Source organism: Meriones unguiculatus, chromosome 2 (genome assembly GCF_030254825.1).
Source record: "Meriones unguiculatus strain TT.TT164.6M chromosome 2, Bangor_MerUng_6.1, whole genome shotgun sequence".
NCBI classification, from domain to species: Eukaryota; Metazoa; Chordata; class Mammalia; order Rodentia; family Muridae; genus Meriones; species Meriones unguiculatus.
The window spans coordinates 85,196,848-85,221,749 of record NC_083350.1 but is presented as its reverse complement, the minus strand read 5'-3'; the positions used below and the strand labels follow the sequence as shown (position 1 = coordinate 85,221,749).

At 44.8% G+C, this 24,902-nt stretch overlaps 1 protein-coding gene and 1 pseudogene across 1 annotated transcript in view; both read right to left on the bottom strand.

Annotated features, from left to right (window-relative positions):
• Positions 1 to 24,902, bottom strand: part of Serinc5 (serine incorporator 5) — a 98,798-nt gene that overhangs the window by 73,554 nt on the left and 342 nt on the right. The window lies entirely within an intron of this gene.
• On the bottom strand, positions 13,878 to 18,916 carry LOC110546890 (small ribosomal subunit protein uS14-like; annotated as a pseudogene).

Below are 24,902 nucleotides of genomic sequence, written 5' to 3'. Positions count from 1 at the left end.
AGCAGAGACCATGGAGAATGCTGCTTCCTGGCTTAATCTCACTGCTTGCTCAGGACAACCCAGGACCACCTGCCCACATAGCTGCTGGGTTATAAGGAGAGATAACACTCCCACTTTGCAGCTGGGAAGCCGTCTCACTTGCCTTTGTTATCTCCCTGGGCCAAGGAAAGAAAAAAAGGAGGATCAAAGAGGAGAGTTTCAAGGGTCTTATAAAAAGACCAGCTCAGGGTCTGCTAGATGGCCTCGCAGCTCTGGCAACCCCAGCCTTGCCAACTAGGTGCTTTCTGCCTCTGCACCTGTCCTCACCTCTCCTGAGTCTTTACTTTCTTTGTCCTGAGGTTTCAATTCTTTATTCCAGTCTGGGAAGAACCTGGATACCTGGATACCCATGGCACCAACACTTCCTTCTGGTACCCACACTTCTGTTATAAGAACAGCTCTTTTATGGCAAAAGCAGCATTGTTAGGAAGTTGGAATAGGCCAATATAGCCCTCATCTCAGAATGGGGTTTAGTTAGGAAAAAAACAATCAACAACAAAATGAGATCAACAAAATGAGATATCAGAACCAGTTCATACCACTAGACTGCCCTATCTCTTCAAGGGCACACAGTAAGAACATAGAGAAGTTAGAGGCGGGAACGCTGGTGGTGGGACAGGAAAAGCAGTTGTCTCTTTCCAGCTTGAAGCTCCCAAAGGTTAAATGTGATGACTCAGCACTTAACACTCCTAAATACAGACTTGAAAAAAATAAAGACACATTCATACAAAACCTTGTAGGAAAATATAACTGGAAACAGCATTATTTAAAAGTCAAAATTTAGCCAGCTATGGTGGCATACACCCTTAATCCTAGCAGATTAGAGGCAGAGGCACACAAGACTTGTAATCTACGTAGCTCATAAGATTATCTTCTTGCTAGACAGAGTATTCCAGGCAAGCGTGGGCTACAGAATAAAAATCTCTCTCAACAACAAACAGTGGAAATAATCAAGAAAAAATAAAACATTTGGTGAAATAAGCACCAACTGATCTATGGACAAATATGGTATTCTTCATAGAAAGGGTGGCAGTGGTGCATGCATTTAATCCCAGCGCTCAGGAGGTAGAAGCAGGCCTATCTCTGTAAGCCCAAGGCCAGCCTGGTCTACAACGTCCAGGACAACCAAAGCTACACAGAAAAACCCAAGGGGGGGGGGGGGGAATAAAGAGTGAATGAGCTAATGCTGACCAAATACACAACCTTGAAAATACACATGGGAGAAGACAGTTACAAAGGCCATGTGACATGGTTCCCTTCACACAAAGTGCAGAGAATAGGCAAAGCCACAGAGACCTGCCATACAACTGTCCGCACTCTAAGCCTGGAGGAAAACTGGCATTAACTGTCAATAACCAAGATGGCAGAAGTGCAGAATGTGGTAACGACTGCACAGCCTCAAGCATTCCAAAACAGAACAGAACAGTGAAGGGTACACTTTAAATAGGGGGGCTGCATCATGCATAAACACCACCTCAATGTTACTTTTTAAAGCGCACTTTAAATTAATTAATTTTTATTATCTTATTTAATTATTTAATTTATTATATATACTGTACATGTGCAGAGGTAAAGAGACACTTGTGGAAGTCGGTTCTCTCCTCTAACTTGGGGTTCTGGGAATCAAACTCAAGTTGTAAGGCTTGGCAGCTCTTGCCACTGAGCCACCCTTATAGGTTCTCAGGAAAACTTTTTAAAAGTTATAATAAATTTTAACTGAGCATGGTAATGTGTACATAGCATCCAAGTACCTGAGAGATGGATGGAGGGAGGAGAGGTTCAAGGCCATCATTAGCTATGGTAATTTGAAGGTCAGCCTAGGGTATATGAAATCATTTCTCCAAAGCCAAAAACAAGAACAAATAATTGGGAGGTATTGATGTAGGCTTGAGCACTCGGGACTCACACATGCACGCACACACAGTACCACCACCACCAACGGCAAAATTGAAAACGCTTCTTAAATTATTTAGTTGGACACTTCTGCACAAGAGTGAAGTAGGAGTTAGGCATTTGTCCAGCTCCACTTTAAGAATAAGCAGAGTTTCTGAACACCTGTTAGTTGAAGCAGGAACAAATCGCCCCCAAAGGCAAATCCCGGCACTTTGGGGGCTCAGAGTGCTTCATGTTCCTGAGGTTATAAGCCTGCAGTAAAATTCTTTATAAAGTTTACATGAAGTGTTTTATGGATCTTTCAACGTTTCGTTTTCTTCAAAGGGCACATTTGAAATGGCTCAGTCTTAGCACCCACGCCTGTTTTCTCGTCCTACACCAACCAAAGAGCCCTGGGAGTAATACTTGCTAATAACCCAAAGCCCACCTGGGGCCAAGACAGAGATCTGACAGCTCAGTTAGGATCTAAAACCCACTGCTATGGGTGGCACACTCCTTTTCTGTGGTTCTATTTTCACCTCGGGACTTCAGAAACAACTCTATTTACATATGCAAATTGTGGACATGCAGATAAGAATAAGTAACAGCACACAGTCATACCAGATATGCAGGCAGACATGGTTTCTGTCCTAAGCAAAAGTGGGCTAACTGTTATGGTCACACCCACTTTCTAAGTGCTTCATGTACCACCACCTCCTACACCCCTTGACTTTCCAAAACCAGGGATTATCAACATCACTATCAAAAGCAAAACAATCTTGGAAAATGCAATTATACAATATGCCAAATTGCTGAAATAAGCTTTTAAAGTTTTAAAAAGCAACCACCATGTGCTCAAGATGGTGGACAACAAAGCAAACTGTCAAATGAAAACCCAATGTCCAGACATGGCCCGCTACCCTCCGAGCTCCTGTAGTGATCTCTGTAGTGACCACTGCAACCAGACAACCCTCAGAAATGCCTGTGCTTGCACAAGGATCCACACATAGAAATGTGCACGAGAACTAAATACGTGGATTCGCCATGTTCTGTTCTTCAACTCCCTCCCCCAAAAGGGGGAACAAATCTTTCTTAACTCTGAATCTTATCCATTTCTTCCTCTCTATACACCCAAGTTCACCTCATTTTTTTAATGTGTGAAAACACTGAGTACATGGCCTTAGCCACGTGTATGCTTACAGTCTGTCGGCATTAAGGACATTCACATGCTGTGCAACAAAACCTGAGGATGCACAGCAGCCCTGGAGTCTGTGCTTACTTAACACAGCCTCCTTCTTTGGCCTCCTACCCAACAACAGAAAGAAACCCTCTTTCTGTTGTTTCGTGTTTTAACTGCTGCGCAGGTACTTCACTTGAAGGGAGCCACATGTTATTGGTCCTTTTATAACTGGCTTGTTTTGTTGAACACAATGTCCCTGAGGTTTAAAGCCAGCCACCTACAAAACACTACGTTGTGTCCTCAGACACATAAGCAAGGCAAGGTTTAATTCTATCACTGCACAGAAGCGGGGCAAGTCTGGTCTACAGATCCAAGCTGTCAGGAGAGAGCAGTAAGACCTTTTAGCTAAGCAGGACTACATCCTCCCCAGGCCTGAGAAAGTCGGGGAGGAGAGTGAACAAGGACTCTAAAAGGCAGCGAGGCATGGGCCTCCTTCCTTAAGAAACACCTGCATGGAGGAGAGGTGGCTGGGCTGTTCAGATCTCTTGCTGCTCCTGTAGAGGATCTAGGCTCAATTTCCAGAACCTATGCGAGCTCACAACTGCAGTTCCAGGAGATTCAAAATCCTCTTATCAACTCCAAACAGCACCAGGCACATACATACAGTCAAAACGTTTAAACACAGAAAATATTAAGATAAAAGGGGGGGGGGAGGAGGAAAGAAGGATGGGAGGAAGGGAAGAGGAAAGAAGGAAAAAAGAAAAACAGAAGAAAAGAGAGAAAGACAAGACAGATCTACTCCAGTCAAAAAGCCAGCACCCCTCTCCCAGCAAGGCCCTGGTTGATGATGCTCCTCTCTGGAATCTCCGTTTGCACAATGACCTCACAGCTTTTCTTTAATATCTTATCAGTACCTAACAGACTATAACACATTTTATATAGTATACACAGAAATTACGTGTTACATATATCAAGGGGGAAGACTATACATATGAGAACTGTTCTTTTGTTGGGGGAGAGGGGTTACTTTTTTTTGAGACCGGGTTTCTCTTTGTAACACTGGCTGTCCTGGACTCACTTTGTAGACCAGGCTGGCCTTGAACTCAGAGATCTGCCTGCCTCTGCCTCCCCAAGTGCTGGGATTACAGGCATGTGCCACCGTGCCCAGCACAGGTCTTACTATATTACTAAGGCTTGTTCCGATCTCAATCCTTCAGCCTTAGCGGAAGGAGAGTGCTCAGTGGAGCTGTCATTGTTGGCTTGTGTTGTTGTGTTATATTGGGCTTTACTGGGACACCTTCTGGCTAAATAGCCCTGGCTAGCTGGAACTTATTGGGCATAAGCAGGCTGTGTAAACTCCTGTTTCTGCCTCAACCTCCTCAGTCCTGGGATTACTAGGCTGAACCACTGCATCTGCCTTAGAATAAACATTTTTCACCAGGAGCTCTAGATTTTATATGCAAGTTGCTAATTTTCATTTTCCCAGACTTGGGAAAAAAGTAAGAAGTGCAGGGAAACAGAAGAACAGTGGGTGCTAAAGAAAGGTCTTTCTCTACCTGAGAACATGCTACAGCCATATATGAAGATGAGTGAGGAACAGAGTCTTGCTTTTCAAGCAGTCCACTTTCAGCCATATCACCCAAGGGATCAAATGGCTTGAGACTAGCCCTCTGGACCACTTATTTGCAAGAAACGTCCATGTGCAGCAGTCCTCACCACTCCCACCACCATAAGGAAATAATTTACTGCCTCATACTTTTCAAAGCCTCCAGCCAGAGCCGCTGCTGGGCAAAACGATTTGCATCAAGTTCTTCATTGGTTACCCAGTCTGTTGAAGTGGCCTAATTTCCCTTACTCAGCAACCTGCAACTTTCCCAAAGTACATCTCAGGGTACAAAAGTATTTTTAAAGACTGTTTTCTGTTAAATCTTGTGACCCACATACAGGGTAGAATTTTCTGGAACAATAACAATGAAATAAGCAACTCCTTAGGAGTTTAAGAAAAAGAAAAAGACAAAAAGCTTAAACCGAATTTACTACAGAAAAAAACATCATGAAAAAAAAAGCCAACTCGAGATTCAAACCACAAGATTATGTTTAAAATTTATAACCATGAGCTTTGTTGTGTTGCTCTGAAAAAAAAGCCCGACACCCAAACACTGGTTCTCAAGATGTACTGTGTGTACTTTATGCTGGACACTGGCACATCGCAGAGGAGGGTGAAGACCCAGCAGAGCAGCTGTCCTCCCTGTGACAGGAGCCTGTTTCCCCCTTAGTTACTGGAGAAGAGTGCACATCTCTCTGGCTACAGAAGACCTTATGACCTCCCTGACTCTGTCTCCACAAACAGCTAGCACAGCACAGCACAGCACCTTGAGGCTAGGCCAGCACTCCCACCAGGAACCTAGGTGGTCACACGTTTCTGCAAGACTCCTCTCAGCACAATCCTCTTTGCCAGGGTCCCGACTTTGAGAATCAGGTGGACACAGAACCTGTTCATACAAGTTTTCTGTATGACACCCAAACTGCGAGTTTTTGTGACTTAGGAGCTGGAGACTATGAAGGAAAAATCTTGGAAAGAAGCTGTGTTTACAAAGACTGTTTACAACTGCAGTGACGTGGAAAGGCTGGAACGTTCCAGGTCCAGAGGCCAATTACTTCATCTTGGTAGTTTTAGTCGCAAACAGCCATTGCTTACCCACCTCTGTGTCAGAACTAACACCTGGTGATTAATAGATAAAAATCTTTCAAATCTATTAATTTAGCAGACCACTAACTTCCACCACCAACCCAAAAGCTAAAGATGTCATCAGGTAACACCTGAGACTTAAAGAAAAGCTCTCTCCACCTTACTGTAACCACTTTCTTTGTTTTGCAAAACTGCGAAACTGCTTCCGTGTTTAACATGGAACCTGGAGTGTCTGCGTTACTGCTCGATTGTTATGAGACATTACTGAGCAGGCACCTTTCAAAGACAGCATTGAATTGGCTTGATTACACTTTCAGAGGGTTATTCCACAGTGATGATGGTAGGGAGCCCGGGAGCAGGCAGAGCAGCATGGCACTGACGTTGAGAGCTTACACAATCTCATTGCAGGCAGGAAAGGAAAGCCTGGGTTAATGTGGGCCTTTGAAACTTCAAAGCCCACCACAGTGACACACCTCCTCCAACAAGGCCACACCTCCTAATCCTTCCCAAACAGTTCCACTGACTGGGGACCAAGCACTCAAACATACAAATCTATGGGGGCCACTCTCATTCAGACCACCCTGTGGGATAGCTTAAATCTGTGTTCCCAGGTCCCGGTCACCCAGAATGCTCCAGAATAAACTATCTCTGATTCTCTTTAAGGTGAAAGCTGTATTTTTACATTGACAAGACCACCCCATGATGGGGTGTCCTTTACATGATGACTGTGTCCTTCTGCAAGACAAAGCCAAGTTTTTCAGTCCTGGGCAGCTAGCGGAAGAAGGACTGAGAAGAAGGATTGACTCCACACCAGAAGATCCTCCCTCTGAAACTGTTTGCTTAGTACAGTAAAAGAAAGCAGCACACAAATGGGTCAGAGAGCCAGATCCTTCCAGCACCAACTTTCTGGGAGTAGCTCCAAGGAGCCGGCTGGACCAATACCAGACCTCACAGCTGAACAGAAGTTTGACTTGAAAGCATCCTTTTTAAGAAAGCTGAAAATTCAGGGCCTCTTGACTATTCCAGACCCCACATCTCAACAGGAGTCTCACTGAGTCATCCTCCTTGAAAACAGCCTGCAAGTCCAGAGCATCTAGGCCAGTCATCCTATACTTACTTTGCAAGTTCACACATACTAACAGGGTTTATGTGTTATGGCTTATCAGAGCTCAACAGGAAGTACGGTTCTCTGTGAGATGCCAGAGACCTGGGCCCAGCTGTACAATAATACTCAAGAAGTCCACAATTCAAATGGTGTTGAGTCACACTAGGGCAGACCTGGCAACAGCCTCCATCCTCCCCCTACCCCACTGCAAGCCAAGGCTGTGACTTCCAACTTCTGACTTCTACAAGGATATTAAGTCTTTTTTCAAAGTGAAGTGGACAATTTATCATCATCTTAGGTATTTTTAGCTACTTAGAGTCATAAAATTGTTAAATCTATTTTCATCAGATTCCTTTTAAGAATGAATATATTATTTTATGTATAGATGTATTTTTGTCTGTGCGTATGTCTGCGCACCACTGCATGCCTGGTGCGCACAGATACCAGAAGGTGGCAAACCCGCTGGGACTGACTGAGCCACCAGGCTGGTCTTGGTTGGTCTTGGTATTGAAAGCAGGTCCTATGGGAAAGCAGACAATGCTCTTAACTGCTGAGCCATCTCCTCAACCTCAAGCTCCTTTAAAAAAATGTATTAGTGACAAAGTGTTAAACGTTGTGCCCCATGTAAATCTTGCTCACGAGACCTGTGTTTTTCTTGCACAGCCCTGCGTGACGGCAGGAGTGCACTGTGGACTATGCACATTGTTCGCTGCAGTACCACCATTTCCAGGGCTCTAAACCAAGGATGAGAGAGACGACTTATGGCCTTTTTAACATGCGCTCTAAGGGAAAAGAGTGGAACAGAAGTTTATGTTACCTATTATAAGTTAATACTACTAACTATATGGTAAAGGTTTTTGAGTGTGGTGTGTGTCTGCATGTGTGATGATGTGTGTGCATGTATGTGTGCGTGTGGGTGCAGGCCCAAAGCTGACGTCAGTTATCATTTTTCGCTTCATTCATTGAGGCAGGATCTCTCAATTGAACCCAGAGCTCTCTGACTGGCTAGTCTAATTAGCCAGCTTCCCTCGGTAACCCCTGTCTCTACCTTCCATGCTGGGGCTGCAGGGGGCTACCATGCCTGCCCAGGTTTTTACACAGGTTCTGGGGATCAGAACTTTAGTACTCATGTTTATGTAGCAAGTGTTTTCTCCACTGAGCCATCAAAACTTCTTAAATGTTTGCTTTTTAAGAATCCTTACAATATGTGAAAATATTCAATCTTATATGAGATTATAACACAGAACACAGAGTACAGTCCGATTTAACGGAACCTTAGAATGAAATACAACAAAGTTCTAAGAGGGCTTGCTCTTCCTAGAATTAAAAGTGAATTTTTTTTAAATGATCTTATTGTCTAAATGCTTAAACCAACCATATATTCTTAAAGCATAAAGTTCTGAGGTTTTTGATAGTTAGTTGATTTGTGTATGTGTGTGTGTATATGAGTATCTGTCATATATGGGTATGTGGACGTAGTTGGGAGTACAGAAAAGGGCAATAAATACCCTGGATCTGGAGCTACAAGTAGTCGCCAGCCACCTGACATTGGGTACTGGAATTGAACTCAGGTCCCTGGCAGCGCAGCAATTACTCTAAATTACACACACATATGCAAAGAATACATACACATATTGAAGATATTCCACAGGCATCACACAATTAAATTAAAAAGTATACTCTCTAAGAAACCACCAGTTCAAAACAGAATTATGAGAAATTTTACAAAAATACTTTGAGCGGAATGATAATGAAAATACAATCCATCAAATGTGTGGGCTGCAATGTTATTGTTTTAAATGCTTATTTGAGAAAATAACAGTCTAAGCATCTGCCTTACAAAGTCAGTCAAGAGGCAAATTAAGCTAAAAGTGAGAAAAAGAAAGAACTAACAAAGCAGAAGCCAGTGAAACAGAAAAGGACTGGCTGCAGCAGGTGTGGTGGCCACCTGTAATCGTGGCTCTTGTAGGCTAACACAAAAGGATCAAGTCTGAGGCCAGCCTGGGTTACGCAGCAGGGCCTTATCTCAAAACAGAAAAAAAGAGAAATGAAAGCTGCCAATGAAAAGCAAAAGAGCCTTAGCTTGCACAAGGGGAATAACGCCAGAGCCAGGCAGAGGATCCAGTGATCTTCACTCTAGGAGGCAGGGGCAGGAGGATGCCTCAAAGAAACAAACAGGGCCAGCTCAACAACTCAAGAAAGGAGAGAACTGACTCCTCTAGCCCATCTTCTGAGCCCCACAGAGGGCTTTCGTACAGCCAACCACACACACACACACGAATAAATAAATGTTAAAAGGAGTGAAACTCCTTAATTTTTAAGGTTTTGATAAGTTTGGGTTATCTTATCTATAAATTTATTAATTTTGTGTTTCTAGGCCAGCCTGAGATACATATAGCTAAAAAAGAGTCTGTCTTAAATAAAGAAGGACAAGGAATGCAGCTCAAAGGTGTAAGACCTGTCTCACATATGTAGGGCTCCAGCACCATCGTGATGATGCTGCTGATGACAAATATATATATAATCAATTATCATCCTACATACATGAATCAAGCTGAGAAGGGGCAGAGAGGACCAGTATCAACAATCTATTTAGGATGATAATTGATATATATATAATTGATAATTGGTATATATTATATAATATAAATACCAACAACCTGACATTTAGAACCATAAACTGACAGAAAAGATTATTTGCTTTCAAGATAAAAAGGGTTATTTTACTGTGTGCACACACATGCACACGCAGGGAGCTGCTGAGACCAGAACAGAGCATCAGCAGTCCCGGAAGCTGGAGTTACAGGCAGCTAGCTCTAGGCAGCGGATACAGTGCTGGGAGCCAAGCTTGGGACCTTTAGAAGAGTAAGCGCTCTCTACCACACACCCATCTCTCAAGCCCCTAGAAGAGATGTTCCAAACGACTTGCACTTAGGAAACCATCACACTTACCTCCTGTCCAGTTGGGAAATCGGGCAGGAGATGACACGCAACCTTTGGCAGAAGGCCTGACTGACGGGCAGTGTGGGCAAATATTCAGAAAGGCAGCAGGAGGAAAATCCTTCGCTCTCAGGCAAGTGAGAAACGTGTTCTGTTCATGCCCTGTACTTCCCACCTTCATGCCTTTGCCCCAGCCCCTCAGCACCTGCTTTCTGCAGGTGCCACTTCCCCCATGGTCAAGCCACAGCCAGCAGCAGCACAGTGCTGTGTGCAAACATCTGACCCATGTTCCCGGCTTGTATCATCTACATTTCCGGCCTCTCACTGTGCCTCTGTGCCCGATTCTGTTTCCCAGTGCTGAAGAATCTGTCACACTAAGCTGCATTTCCCAGACTGTGTTAGAACCTTGACAATGACTATGTAGATGGTGACAAATATCAACTTCCTGTGGTGGCCTCTGCTGTGGCAAGGTCCTGCGGCAGACAGGCCCAGGGGTCTAAACAGGACGACTTCGTAAACTGCAGCCAAGGAAACTGACATCCTGTGTGCATTTACTGTAGTTAACTAATTCTAGAAAAGACATCATTTCTATTTCTGGCATAGTGGACACATAATACTGGGGCAAAAGGCTGAGGCCAACCTAGGCTACAACGGGAGTTCTGGGAAAGCCTGGACTGTTTTCCTACTTTTTGTTTGTTTGTTTGTTTTGGTGGTACATAAGTACATAAAAACAAACTTGATAATGAAAAGTGTACAATCCAATAAGGCGCTCCACAGCTTTATAACGGCGAGTCTAACTGGACAGAAGCTCACTGACACATGTAGACTTTTCTGTGCATGGCAATGGGAAAGCACTTTGCAGGTGGAGGTCAGAGGACAACATACAGGAGTCAGCTCTCTCCTCTAAGCAGACAGGGCCCAGGGAGTGAAATCAGGTTATCTCCCTTGGGTGCAAGCACCTTTACCAGTTGAGCCATCTCATGAGCCCTTGCTTTTGTTTATTTATTTTGGTTGGTTTTGTTTCCTAATAAAAGATTCCTGTGCAAGGCTGAGATAAAATAAAAAGAATGGGCCTTCTCATAGGAAACATTCCAAGTATGTGACATAGCTGTGTGTACTGCAGCTATGTTAACGGCTACAAGCAGCTATCTCCAGCCCATTCCTGTGGACCTACCTGCTCTGCACGCTGTCAGCAGACCCGCCACTCGGAAGGGGACCATCCCACCCTACACAACCTTCGCTCCTTCCCCAGACAGCAAAGCCCCAAAGCTGAGCTGCCAACCCTCAATGAGCTGTGGCCACCTCAGGAGGGATGCTACCCTAAGAAACTAAGCAAAAGTGACAGCCTTTCATTTGTATTATCCTGGAAAGCCAGTGATAGAGATATCTGCAGACAAACTGCTTTAAGGACTCTAAAACAAAAAACAGTGGCCAACGGGCTAAGTCCATAGTGCTGCAGGGTCCTTAGACATAACACGAGCAAAGCCGAGGGCCAGCACGGACGCGAAGTCCAGGTCAGGCAAGTTTGATTGCTATGGTCACAAAGGACTGCCATTGTTTCCGAGCACACCATGCAGATCAGTGCATGAAGTCAAAAAAAAAAAAGACCAAATTCCTCCTTGGTTCCTGTGAACCAAGATCAGAGTGCACCGAGAGAGCCAGTCCTCCATTAAAGCACTAACAGAGTCCAAGAGCAAAAAGCTGGGGGAAATTCCACTCAGACTTCACAAGCTTTGTTTCAAAACGCAATTAGCCAGTCTATAAAAATGCTGTGTAAACAGAAGTCCGATTTCCTTCAACTCCTCATCTTCTCATAAACAAGGCTTGCGGTTGCATGTGAGCTTGTCCCACTTTTCTTCTGCCTAGACTGTGAGGGGCAGAGCGCTGTCTAATCACGTCAGACTGTGACTTCAAACCCACAGCGCTTCCAACTCACTCTGTAATACATACCTAATCCAACTAAGTTTTTCCACAGCAGCTGCCTTCCCAACACTTCAGCAACTTTAATCTCAAGGCAAGCTACAGAAGAAAGGCTGAGAGCAAAAGCCTCCCTGCCTTAGAATGCAGGCAGATGGTTTGTATAAGCAGACCAGACACTGTTTGCGTTTCTTAACACACACTACACCGACTCGCAGGCTACACTGTAAAAACCTTCAAAATTTTTGCTAATAAGAAATAAAATAATCATTAATATACAAACCAGAAGATGTAGGAAACGTAAGCCACTCTTACTAGGGCTGCAGAGGGTCACTTCTGACTATTTGGAAAGTCTAGCATTTGGGGACAAGCACAGTGGCTTAGCTTGGCAATGTGACCAATACTGCTCTCACCATTCAATCATAACACTAAATGCAACTAACAAAACAGCAATCCAGCAATCACAATGAAAACTCACTAGCCAAGCTTCCCGGCTGCCTTGGGGTGGCAAGAAGGTACTTTAGTTATTAGGTGAGGGAGGCATCACTTCTCAGCCTCTGGGATAAAATCCAGGGTACTGGAGCAGGGGCATTAGGCAGGTTTTAACACCTTTTTAAAATACTGGAAACAGCTTGGTTCAGGAAGGAAAAGCAATTGCATGTAATAGCTATTTCTACAGACCTAGAAGGGTGTGTAGGAACCCTTCTTAGCTGAGTACAGGAGTGCACACCTATAATTCCTGGATTTGAGAAGCTGAAGCAAGGAGACTGCAGTGAGTTCAAGGCCAGCCTTGGCTACAGGTAAGACCCTGTCAGGGAGGTGGGGGAAAAAAACGAATATCATCCTAGCACTAAAAAGCAGAGCCAGGGGGACTGCCATAAGTTCATAGTGAGTCTGGCCTAACAACAAGTGACCAGCTGTCGTAAGTCACTGTTCTGTTGCTGTGATGAGACAGCATGATCAAGGTAACACTTATGAAAGAAAGCATTTAACTGGGGCTGGCTGACAGTGTCAGAGGCTCCGTGCACTGTCGTCATGGCGAGGAGCATGATGGCACACATGGACTGGAGCAGTAGCTGAGAGCTACATCCTCGTCCACAGGTGAAGATGACACTGGGCCTAGCTTGGGCTTTTGAAACCTCAAAGCCCACTCCCAGTGACACACTTCCTCCACCAAGGCCACACCTCCTAATTCTTCTAATCCTTCCAAATAATGCCACTCCCTGGTGACTAAGCATTCAAATATATGAGCCTATGGGGGTATTCTTATTCAAACCACCACCATAGGCCAACAAGGGCTACATACCAAGAGTGTGTGTGTGAGTGTGTGTGTATCAAAAGATTCCAGACAACTTGACTTACACAGCTCAGAAATACAAATAGCCATGCCATCAAAATCACTGCCTTGCCCTTTCTGGGGTTTTTAAGGATGAATGTATTAAAACACTTGAGCAACTACTGAGTAAAGCTGATGAGCCTCATAGTCTACTCACTGACGATACTCACTATCTGTGGGAAAATCTACTGGCAATATTCACATGGAAAACACCAGTCAGGGAGAAGCAATAGGGCAGGAGTGTGTCTTTATCTCGTCAGCTCAGAGATAAGTCAGAATCTGCTCTCCATTTCCTCCAACTACTGCCTCCCCAGCACTCACTGAATCTGCTCTGCCACAAAGACCCAGTCCAGAGCCATGTGTCAGCCAGCCCAGGTCAGCTATCACGACTCTCAGAGGAAAAAATGTGAGGGAGCACCCTCATGCAACTATGCAGCTCATCCAGCAACCGTCACTCCCTTTACTGTGCAGGGAAAGAAAGGGGCAGAGACTTAGCTCTTCAACACTGGAATGTGCTGAGCCCTGCTAAGATACTGGCCGTGGTTCCAGGATCAGCTCCCTGGAAGCTGCATCAGCCCAGCTCCACAACAGGATAACTGCCCAACAGCAGGGTTGAAACAGTATATAGGCATCCACTGTATTCTACCTGCATTTTATACGCTAAAACAATGAAATGACAGAAAAAGTAAAAGTGCCCACACTAGTGATGAACACAGTACTCAAATTTAATGTAGTGGAAGCAAAACTAGGCACAATAAAACAGAAAAGAAGTCAGGACAGTGACTCAGTTCACGGGGATGATGATATATATCATATGTAGTATTATGTATAAGTCATATATATATAGAACAATAAAAATCTCAGAGTTAAAGAAAAGACTGAACATGATTGAAATGACCAAGTTTTACAGTAAAAATCACATATATCAAACAAATATGACTGGACATTTTAAATATCAAAACGCGGTTATCTCTAGGTAATGGCAAGTTGTTTTTCTTTTCCTCGGTGTTTCGAAATACTCCACATTCTTCAACAGGGCCCCAGTCCTGGAAAGAGTAAATCTGCATCTGGCTCCCTTCCAGGGTGGGAGCACCTGATACTATGAGGACCCAACAAAGAACAGGGGGACAAGGGCTTTGTCACCAAAAGCCCTCATCAGGGCATTCAGCTAGGCCACGCATACACTCTGCTCACAAGACATAGCACACATACTAGCCAGGACACACTTCTAATGCACTAGATAACAAATGCCAAGTGGTGGCAACAGATCTAAGCACAAGTCTTCGAGAACTCTACAACAGGAAGTCAATACTGAGAACGGATTTAGCTGTGTGTGTCTTAAAAGTAAAGTTTCAGGTTTTCTAGAGAAATGAAGAATACTGTTGGGGGTGTCATCAGTATTTTGTGGTATGCATTCATGTATGTGTGTTTGTGTGTGAAGAGCCATCTTCTCAGCCCTGTATTAGTTTTGAAGTAGGTCTTCCTGGGCTGTCTTTTTGAGTGGAAAGCTACAATCTGACAATGGCTCCATCACTTGCCAGAAAGATCAGTTAATACCTATAGCAAGTCTGCATGGGTTCTACTTACCCCTAACTCAGAGGATGCCAGAGAACCTACCCATCAGCTCACCAGGAAGAAATAAGTAGAACTCAAGGTCCCGGCACTTATGACTATCCAAACTCCAGTACTAGGAAGCTGGGCCTGACTTCAACATAGCTTGCAGCAGCATCAGGCCACTTACAGACAAGCTTCCTGTGTGGAAAAGCTGAGGGCTGACAAAAGAACCCACTGTCTGCTGTAGCTAACATTCCCCTTCTTAGAGCATTTACTAAGAGATTTACCTTTGTGAAGCTCCTTCCTGTCCCCTGGAAATACACAAGTACAAGACACCTCCTTATTGTCAAGTTCTGCATCTGTAGGTTCAGTCAACTAAGAACCCAAACTATTTGGAGCCAGGTGTAGTGGTATATGTCTATAACCCAACCATTGAGGAGGCCGAGGCAGAAAGATCATGAGCTTAAGGCCAGCTTGCTCTACAGTGAGATCCTGTCTCAAAACCCTAACAGTTTGGGATTTAGCTGGTATGGTGGTACAAACCTGTGATCCCAGCACTCTGGGAGGCAGAGGCAGGCAGATCTCTGTGAGTTCGAGGCCAGTCTGGTCTACAAAGTGAGTCCAGGACAGCCAAGGCTACACAGAGAAACCCTGTCTCAATAAAACAAAAAACAAACAAACAAAAAAACAAAAGAGTTAGGAATATAGCTTGGTAGTTAAGTAATTGCTTAGCATGTGCAAACCTCCGTTCAGCAAGTCTTCAAAATCTCAACAATTGTTGGATGGCAATGGCACACACATCTTTAATGCCAGCACTTGGGAGGCAGAGGCAGTCAGATCTCCGTGAGTTCAAGGCCAGCCTCGTCTACAGAGCTAGTTCCAGAACACTCAAGGCTACACAATAAAACCCTGTTTGGGGGAGGGGGTGGACCCAAAAAAAAAAGTTCTCTCTGTATTCTAGCTTTTCCTTTTTTTTTTTTTTAAATGATTTATCTAATTTTATTTTATGTTCATTCACGTTTCACCTGCATTTATGTCTGTGAGATGCTGTCTGATCCCCTGGAATTGGAGTTTTATTTGTGAGTTGCCATGTGGGTGCTGGGAATTGAACCTGGGTCCTCTGGAAGAGCTAACTCAGTGCTCTTAATTGTTAAGCCATCTCTCCAACCCCTATTGTTGAAAGAATCAGACTAACTTTGTAACCTATGTTTCTTTTAATTGCCTTATAACTTATATTTGCAAGTTTTAGGCCCATGTTAATTAAAGCCTCTTAGTGCTTCTCCAGAGAACTGAGGAATGTAAAAGTTCTTGACATTAGCTATCTGTGAAGGCAGAGATAAGGAAGAGAGCAGGCAGAGATCTCTACTAAATGGAGAAAAAAATCACCGGCTGGCACCGGTGAGATGGGCTTTGTTTGGAAACTGGGCCAAATGGCCCCAATCCTTCTCCTGACCTTTGATCCAAAGCCTAAAACCCCCATTCCTCAGAACAGACATGGGATGAGTTAATCACCCCCCACATTTAACTGTGGATGGCAGGAAATTCCAAACTGACTTGAAGATCAGATATTTACAACAGGGCTGACCAGACCTAAGGGTGCCCAGAACCAACCAATTATTTTAAAAGTTAGACACTTCATCCAATCCTAACTTGCCAAGAAGTAAACCCCAGGAGATTCCCGCCTTGTATCTTTTAAAAACCTAAGCTCTTTGTCTCCTGGTGCCACTCCTAGCAGACCAGCAGGGGTGACCCCATTGTACAATGGTTAAAAAGAATCTCTTGTGTTTTTGCATCGATGGATGATTAGTTTCCTGAGTTCTCTTCATACCTTCTTATGGGTATAATGTTAGGCTCTTGCTGGGCCTAACATTGTTTTTTTTCTTGCTATTATTCCCCTAAACCATACAGTGTAACAATACCAACATCAGGTATGAGTCAACCAGAGATAATTAAATGTACATGGAAAAATGTGCAGAGATCACACGTGAAAACTGCAGCACCAAGAATGACGGTGAGCTGAAGGCATAGGATTAAAAGCATTCACCCATCCAGACATGAAAAAACAGAGCCGGGTATAGTGATGAACATCTTTAAGCCCAGTACTCAGAAGGCAGAGGCAGAAAGATCTCTGAGTTCAAGGCCAGCCTGGTCTACAGAGTGAGTTCCGGGACAGCCAGGGCTACAAAGAGAAACCCTGTCTCAAAAAAAATTTTTTTAAAAAGTAAAATTTATCAGAGTGAACAGACACTAACACTCAAGTGAGTGCATATGTGCATATATGCAACAATACATAAAAAGTATGTAAATAAATGCATAGCTAAATAAGCAATTAAATAAATAAATACTTAAAAGAAAAAGATGGCCAGAAGATGGCTCTGTGAGTTACTGTGCTGGCCACACAAGCCTGGCCACCTGAGTTCAACGCCCCGATCCGACATAAAGGTGAAAATAGATCGCCTACTCTGCAGAGCTTCTTCATGGGCCCATGAAGTGGGTCACTGTGGCAGGCATGCCCTCTACGCACGTCATACATAAATAAAAACCTAAAATGTTCTGCAAGGAGAGACAGAGATGTAGCATGCAAATTCTCAGAAGGAGAGACTCCTGCCCTGAGGGGAAGTGAGCTTTGTTATGCTAGGGAAGTTATGTGTTCTTTTTCATGCACCATTTGTGTGGGGACTTAGGTGGGCATTCTACCATCTGGTTCAGTAGCAAGTGCTGAAACACCATCTGGCCTTTGAGCTGGGCTCTAACTGGATCAGACATCACAGTCACTAGATCAGAGGAGTCAGAGTGTTAAAGTAAGCCTGAGGATTTCTGCTTTTCATCTCTACAAACAGAATTTTTTTATGAGGAACAAGCGTCTGCGGATTTTAGCATAGAAAAGAACCAATCCTCCACGGCACTGCAAGTTGAGATGCTGGGGTGGTAGTGCTTTATCGCCGATCTAAAGCACACTCTTCTGTGATAAAATAATGTGACTCGGAGCTCCAGCTCTTGAAAGAATCAGACTAACTTTGTAACGTATGTTTCTTTTAACTGCCTTATAACCTACAGTTTTAGGCCTATGTTAATTAAAGCCTTTTAGTGCTTCTCCAGAGAGCCGAGGAATGTAAAAGTTCCTGCCATCAGCCATCTGTGAGGGCAGAGATAAGAAAGAGAACAAGCAGAGATCCCTACTAAATGAAGAGTAAATCACCGATTGGCGCCTGGGAAATGGGCTTTGTTTGAAAACCGGGCCGAATGACCCCAATCCTTCTCCTGCTTAGTTCCTGACCCTTGATCCAAAGCCTGTAACCCCCATTCCTCAGAAAAGACACGGGATAAATTAGTTATTCTCCCATCTTTAACTGTGGCTATATCTCATGTGGTAAGAAATTCCAAACTGACTTGGAGAGCAGATATTTACGGCAGGGCTAACTGGACCTAAGGGTGCCCAGGACCAACCAATCATTTTAAAAGTTAAACACCTCCTCCAATCCTAAAATTGCCAAGATAGCAACCCCAGGAGATTCCCGCCTTCTACCTTTTAAAAACCTAAGGTCTTTGTCTCCCGGGGCCGCTCCTTGCTGACTAGCAGGAGTGACCCTACTGCGCAATAGTAAAAATAAAACCTCATGCATTTGCAGCGGTCCGTCTCCGAGAGTCTCTTTTAAGTGCTTCTTTTGGTAGTTGAGCCCCTGCTGAGCCCATTAGGCTCTTGCTGGGCCTAACACTGTGGGAGGGTACACCTCAATGTGACCAGAGCCAGCTAGCAGGCAGAGTCAACCTTTCATAGCTGTTCACTTCCTACCCTGGGTGTGGGCCACCTCTCCCCTGCCTTCTCTACCCTCCTCTCTAAGGGACTCCCCTCTCTACGGTGGCCGACACCTGTAGTCCCAACACCTGTGAGGCTGAGGCAGGAGTACAACCTGGACCAGCCAGAGCTACATTGCAAGGCCCTGCAAATACAAATAAGCAGCTCACTGCCCAATAAAGAACAAGTCCAGTTCTCTCTCTCTCTCTCTCTCTCTCTCTCTCTCTCTCTCGTCTTCACTTTTTTACTCTTTATGTACAAAGACTAGTGAGATCAGTTTCACTGGGTAGACAGTCTTGAATAACGCATTCAAGGTCACTTAGATCAATTTAATGAAGCCTATGTCCTTCGCATACTGACAGAAACACTGATGGCACATGCCCCGCCCCCATTTCTGGATCAGACTGTGGCAGTTAGAGCAGAGCGGCAGAGCAGGAACCCTGGCCAAACTTGCACAGGTGACTCCAGGAGAGTCACTGGTGACCCATCTTGCCTTCAGACAGCCAAGGAGGGAAAAGGAATGAACTAGTGTGAAGTTCAGCTCTTTACCCAATCCTTGGCAAATGGAATATTATGCTTTTAACAAATGTCTCATTTTTAAAAGGAATATTATGCATTAACAAATGTTCCAGGTTTTTTTGTTTTTGTTTCTTCAGCTTTGACAATGGATGGTAGCCCCTGGTGGCATTAAAGGCTTTGTTAATTAACATAATAGATATTAGAGGTGGGTTTTTGTTGGAGAAAACCTCAATGATCAAGAATGGCCAGGCAGTGGTGGTGCACACCAGAACTTGGGAGGCAGAGGCAGGCAGAAGATCTCTGTGAGTTCAAGACAACTGTGGTCTACAGAGCAAGTTCTAGGACAGCCAGAGCTATACAGAAAAGCCATGTTTAAAAATAAATAAATAATAAATAATAAAATAAAATAGAAAAAAGAAAAAGAAATATGATCTTGCCAGGCATGGTGACACATGCCTTTAATCCTGGTATTTAGGAAGCAGAGCCAAACTCAGAATCTGAGGCTCAGGTCAGTCACAATTACATGTCGAGATGTATCTCAAAACAAACAAAACCCCCTAACTAAATGCTGTACCACACACCTGAATTCATTGCAGAGATAGAGACAGAAAGATCAGAAGCTCAGGGTAAGCCTCAAGTTGGAAGCCAGTGTAGGTTACAGTAGACCCTGTCTCAAGGGAAAAAGAGGAAGGAGAAATGGGAGAGAAAGAGGGAAGAACAAAGGGAGAGATGGGGAGGGCATACACAGACCCGTCTGCAAACACATGTGCACATCTGCCCTTGGGTAGCCCAGCTGCAGAGATGAACTGGCTCTTCACTTTGTCAGTGGCAACCAGATGGGACCTGTGTGTTTCAGACACCCTGCTAGGGCGTCTTGGTTGCGTGAGCCCACCCAGAAGCCAGGCAAGCTCTCCCTACTGGAGGTGTTCATAAGTCTTGCACCAGTGAACTCTTTATGCAACATGCATGCCACAGCATCTAGAAGGCAAAGAGTTGTGGCTTCCCAGAGCTGCAGGAAAAACTGTAAGACCAGCAAATATTTGTGTATTTGGCAGAACTTAAGTCTGTAATGTGGGTGTTTGTAACTTGGACCAGGTTTGAGGGAAGAAACTACACCTCACTCACCCTTTCCTACTGGCAGCCAACAATATCTACCAAAACAGCCATATCACTGTATACTCAAAACTGCCTAAAGTCTATTCAATGCAGTCACGCATTTGTGCTGTGTAATAAGAAACAAGGAAGAACCATATGAGCAGAGAAGTCAGCCAGCTGAAGCCTGGAGGTAGCCAACGGTGGATGCAGCTCTCTATTGATCCGTGTCTTTGCACTTCAACCGCCTGTGAGACACAGGGCTGTCCACAGTGATGATCGATTTATAAAACCAGATAGCACACTGGGCACTGAAATAAACTTGTGCTACCATCATCACCATCACTACTACCATGACTACCATGAATGCTTATACTTCCTGCAGGAAACCCTGACAACACTTACTCTCACACTGTCTTGGCAAGGCGTCTACATTTTTTAAGTATGTATATCACATGACCCCCAACAGTGTGTCACAGCTCTCTCACACCTCATTCCCAACCAGGCCCTAAGTCAGAAGAGCAAGGAAGCGCCCTGCTTATTCTGTCCCTAGAGGCCCAGGTCACAGTTCTCTAACCCCAAAGGTGCTGTGTTGCCTCTCCCTGGCATCTCTGCTTCCACCAGCATCCATTAGCCAACAGCCAAGTAAATCTTAGTATCAGAGTTGATAGAGCAACCATAAGAATGATGACCGGCCAGACTGTCCTGATGTGGGCAGGGCAGGGAAAGACATGGAATTTGTGTGGTGGTACATGGCTGTAATCTCAGAACTCAGGAGGCTGAGGAGGAGGAATATCGTGATTTCAAGCACAGCCTCGGCTACAAACTCAGTTCCCAGTCAGTTTGCACAATAAAAGAAATACTTGGGTGTTCATGCAAATCCTGTCATTTTCATCTCTGATGTCACATGTAATCCTTATAATCACCTAAGTATCACCATACAAACTCTAAAGAAAAGGAAAACTGAAGACAGTGAAGACAGAGAGGAGACTTTTTCAGAGGCATAGCAGCTCACCTAAATCCACAATTTTTACCTACAATCTTAAACTTCTTTTGACTTAAATTTCAATGCAGATCCCAGCGCACTGAATCTCACTGAACAGATATCTCAAGTGTCACAAAGCCAAGAGAAAACTATGGGTTTCCTTGTCAAATGTTAATCTCCTATTTCACCTCATTATGGCACAACCCACCCATGCACACAAAAACCAAGTCCTAGGCCAGGTGTGGTGGTGCACACCTTTGATCCCAGCACCCAGGAAGCAGAGGCAAGCAGATCTCTGTAAGTTGGAGGCCAGTCTGTTCTATAGATCAAATTCCAGGAGAGCCACAGAAACGTTATCTCAAAAAACAAAATCAAACAAACAAACAAACAAAAAACTCAAGTCCTATTCTCCTCCCCACACCCATTTCTAATCCATCTCTACCTCAAAGTCTCCCATGTCCTGCTGCTGCCACTCCTGCAGTGGACTGGACTACAGTAAGGACAGGCTGCCAGAGTGCAAGCTCTGTCAGGGAGCGATTTGTGGTCACTGCAGAACCTTGACATGGCACAGACAAAGAAGCATGACAAAATATTCACTGTCAGGGCTGGAGAAACAGCTCCTCAGTTAACAGCACAGGCTGCTCTTGCAGAGGACCCAGGTTCAATTCCTAGGTCCTACATGTCAGCTCACAACCCTCTGCAACTCCAGCCGCAGGAGAACCAACACCCTCTTTCTGGTTACTGAGGGTACCAGGCAGGCACATGGTACACAGACATACATACAGGCTAAAATAAAATTAAATTTATATACATATTTGTAATTGCATAGACAGATACTGACTGTAGCCAGGCATAATGGCACACAGACAGGAGAGGCACAGGATCAGGTGTGCAAGGCTGGTTAGTCTCTATTTCATAGAGCTCGAAGCCAGCCAGGTACATCAAGTGTAGCCCTTTAATCTTTGCACTTGGGAGGATGAAGCAGGAGGATCACAAGACGAGCCTTGCCTACTTTAAGATCTGGTTTTTAAAAACCAACAAGCAAAAGCCAAGTATTCGGTAAGTGAACAGCATATGAATACTTGGGCTGTTCTCTTCCCTCACCTTTCTCCCTTCTGGTGCAGCCTTTACAGCCATCTTCTAGACCTAGATCAACACAGCTCATCCTTGCTCAGCCTGTCCCTCACACTTCCACATTAGATCCGGGCTTCACCCCGTTAATACACCTCACGCTGTGCTGATCCCCAGCCAGGGAAGTATTTCGTTGCTACTTCACAACTCTAACTTTGCTACTGTTAAGAGCTGTAATGTAAATATCTACGTTTTCCAGTGGTCTTAGGTGGCCACTGTGAAAGGGTTGTCAAACCCCCACCCCAGGGGCCTTGACCCACGGGCTGAGAACCACTGTTAGATATATAGCAGGCGCAGGGTCTACCACTTGCCTGTAGGGAGGTGGGGTCTGCGGAACTGATAACATCTCTTCAAATTATGTTTCTGTTTGTTTCATTCAATGTCCCCCAGGAAATTCCTAAGTAACCACATGAAACAGCAAAAATCTAGATATTCTAGGTAACCCAGTTGCTCCTTGTGATCTCACTACCTGCAGACCTTCTCCTTAGCCATTCTGGAGTCTGAGATATACAAAGACGTTTTCTCAAAGTGAGCTCACTCGGGGAGGCACCCTACACAAGTGATGGCAAGTCATTCCACAGTGAGCATGCAGAAGACTCCTGAATAAAATCCCTGCTTTCAGGTGTGGGCAGCAGCAAGCGCAGGAGTTATGCCCACTGCTCTCTTTACTTGCTGCAAGTACCATACTCTCTTAGCTCCTTTAGCTCCTGTATCTCCGGGTCATGCTCAGTAACTCTTGCCCTCACCAAGGGTATGACTCACTGTGTGGATTACAGGCTGACAATCTCCAGTCATATCTGGCCCAGCAAGTTCTCTGACCTGCTCTAAGACAGTCCAGCCCCTGTACTCCTCCATTACATCTCAAGTCTAGAGGCATATTCTTAGACAAGCTTCTCACCCAACCCTCCCATGGCTGCTTTACTGCCCAGCCTTGTCACAAGGCTGTGGAATTATTGTTGTTCTTTACATGCTATGGGATGCCCGTGTTACTTGTGTATGCACACAGGTCCCTGCAGCACAGATGTTTGGCTTCTTACAGTGTATCCTCCTCCTCGCATTGAGCATGTGCGGGTAAGACAATAAGGATATAAATGGCAGACTTGGCTCCTGGCGATGCTGTGAGGTTTGAGGGGTTCATTTCGTACAGTGCTAAGGGCTGAACGCAGCCACGCACATGCTGGGCAAGCATTCTAACCTTTAGCTATATCCTACACCCTCACACAAACTCCTGCTAAGGGTTTAACAGTCCCCCGCAACTACATAAAATCACGGTGTGAGCGGGGGCGTCCTACACTAAAACCTACCACAGTGAGGCCTTCAGCAGCACTGAGAAAGCAGAAGTTATTATCCTGGGGAGACAACCAGGACTTGGTTCTTTCCAAAGTCCTAAGAGGGGGATTTTAGAAACAAGTCAGAAATTCTGGTAAAATATCACTCATACCAATATATTTTTTGTAAAACTCACTTAAGTACTAACAATAATTTTCAGAGCCTGAAATCTGGCACCTGTCCTGAGAGAGCTTCAAAGGACTTCTAAGGGAGCAGAAGGGCAGATGGCCCCAAATATATGTAATTACTATACACTGAAAAGTGTTGCATTAATTGAAGAGTATCGCAAAAGAACAAGAATAACACATTTGGAGGTGCTGCTCAATGATAAAACACCTGCCCAGCACATACAGGACAAGAGCTATGTACCATTCCAGCACATTAAAAGAGAGAGAACTTGCAATTCTCTGAAAACAATCTTTTCTGGCCGCTCTTGGTCTCAAAAGCCCGGATGGGACACATTCCTTCGCTTTTTCCTTTCCTGATACTGGGGTGTAGGGGGTGCCATTTTACCTCAAATCAAAAAGCCTCAATTTCCTCATCTCTGAAAATGCCAGCTTGACTGTATGCCAAGCACAGTACTAGACCTCAGAAACCAAGATGACTCCACATGGCCACCTCAAAGAGGACAGGAAGAATTACTGGCCACTAAAACCTGTGGGTCCAGAGACACAGCTTAACCCCTAGCCACTTCTGCTGGCCTCCATTGTCCTAACGCTCAAAGTAAACAAGACCAGTCTTGCACCTGCAGGACCACCCACTGCGATCAGATTCCAGTTTTTGTTTTTTGTAACCCATTAAAACCGAACACAAAGACATAATCAACGTGGGAGAACAACCAGATGGCTTCACCTAGTTCGCTGTTGTTTTTCTAACCCTGCAGAAAGAAAGGAAATTAGCATTAAAGGGCTAAAACCTAATAATTCTCTCCTGTTAGAAGACGCCTATAGCTTGGATGTCGTGAATTTAACTGGCAAGATTACAAAACAGGTTCCAGCAAGATGAGTTGCAAAGAAGGGAGTGAAGGCTCATGCCCAGTCAGGTTTGCGTAGGGTCCGGTCCTTAAACCCGGGAAGCAGAGCGGAGCCTTCCCTGAGCCAAGGCTCGGTGCCCAGGAGTTTGCAAATCAGGTTTCCAGCCGTTCTCCTGAGTAGAGAACCCACATTCTAGACCTGGAGATGCCAAACGCGCCCTTCCTGAGCTGACAAGTTGTGTTCAGAGTGTGGAAACAGAGATCTTGTCCAACCCCGTGTTTTTTCTGGGTTCATCCCACGGGCAGTGCAGTGGCAGGAAGAGCTGAGAAGCTCAGCGCCACTCTCTCGAGGCTCCGGCAGGAGGTGACACGTCCCGGGAACCGATGGGATCCTCAGCTCCAGGCCCGCTCGCCCCGCCAGCCCGGAATCCTGGAGGCCTGACAC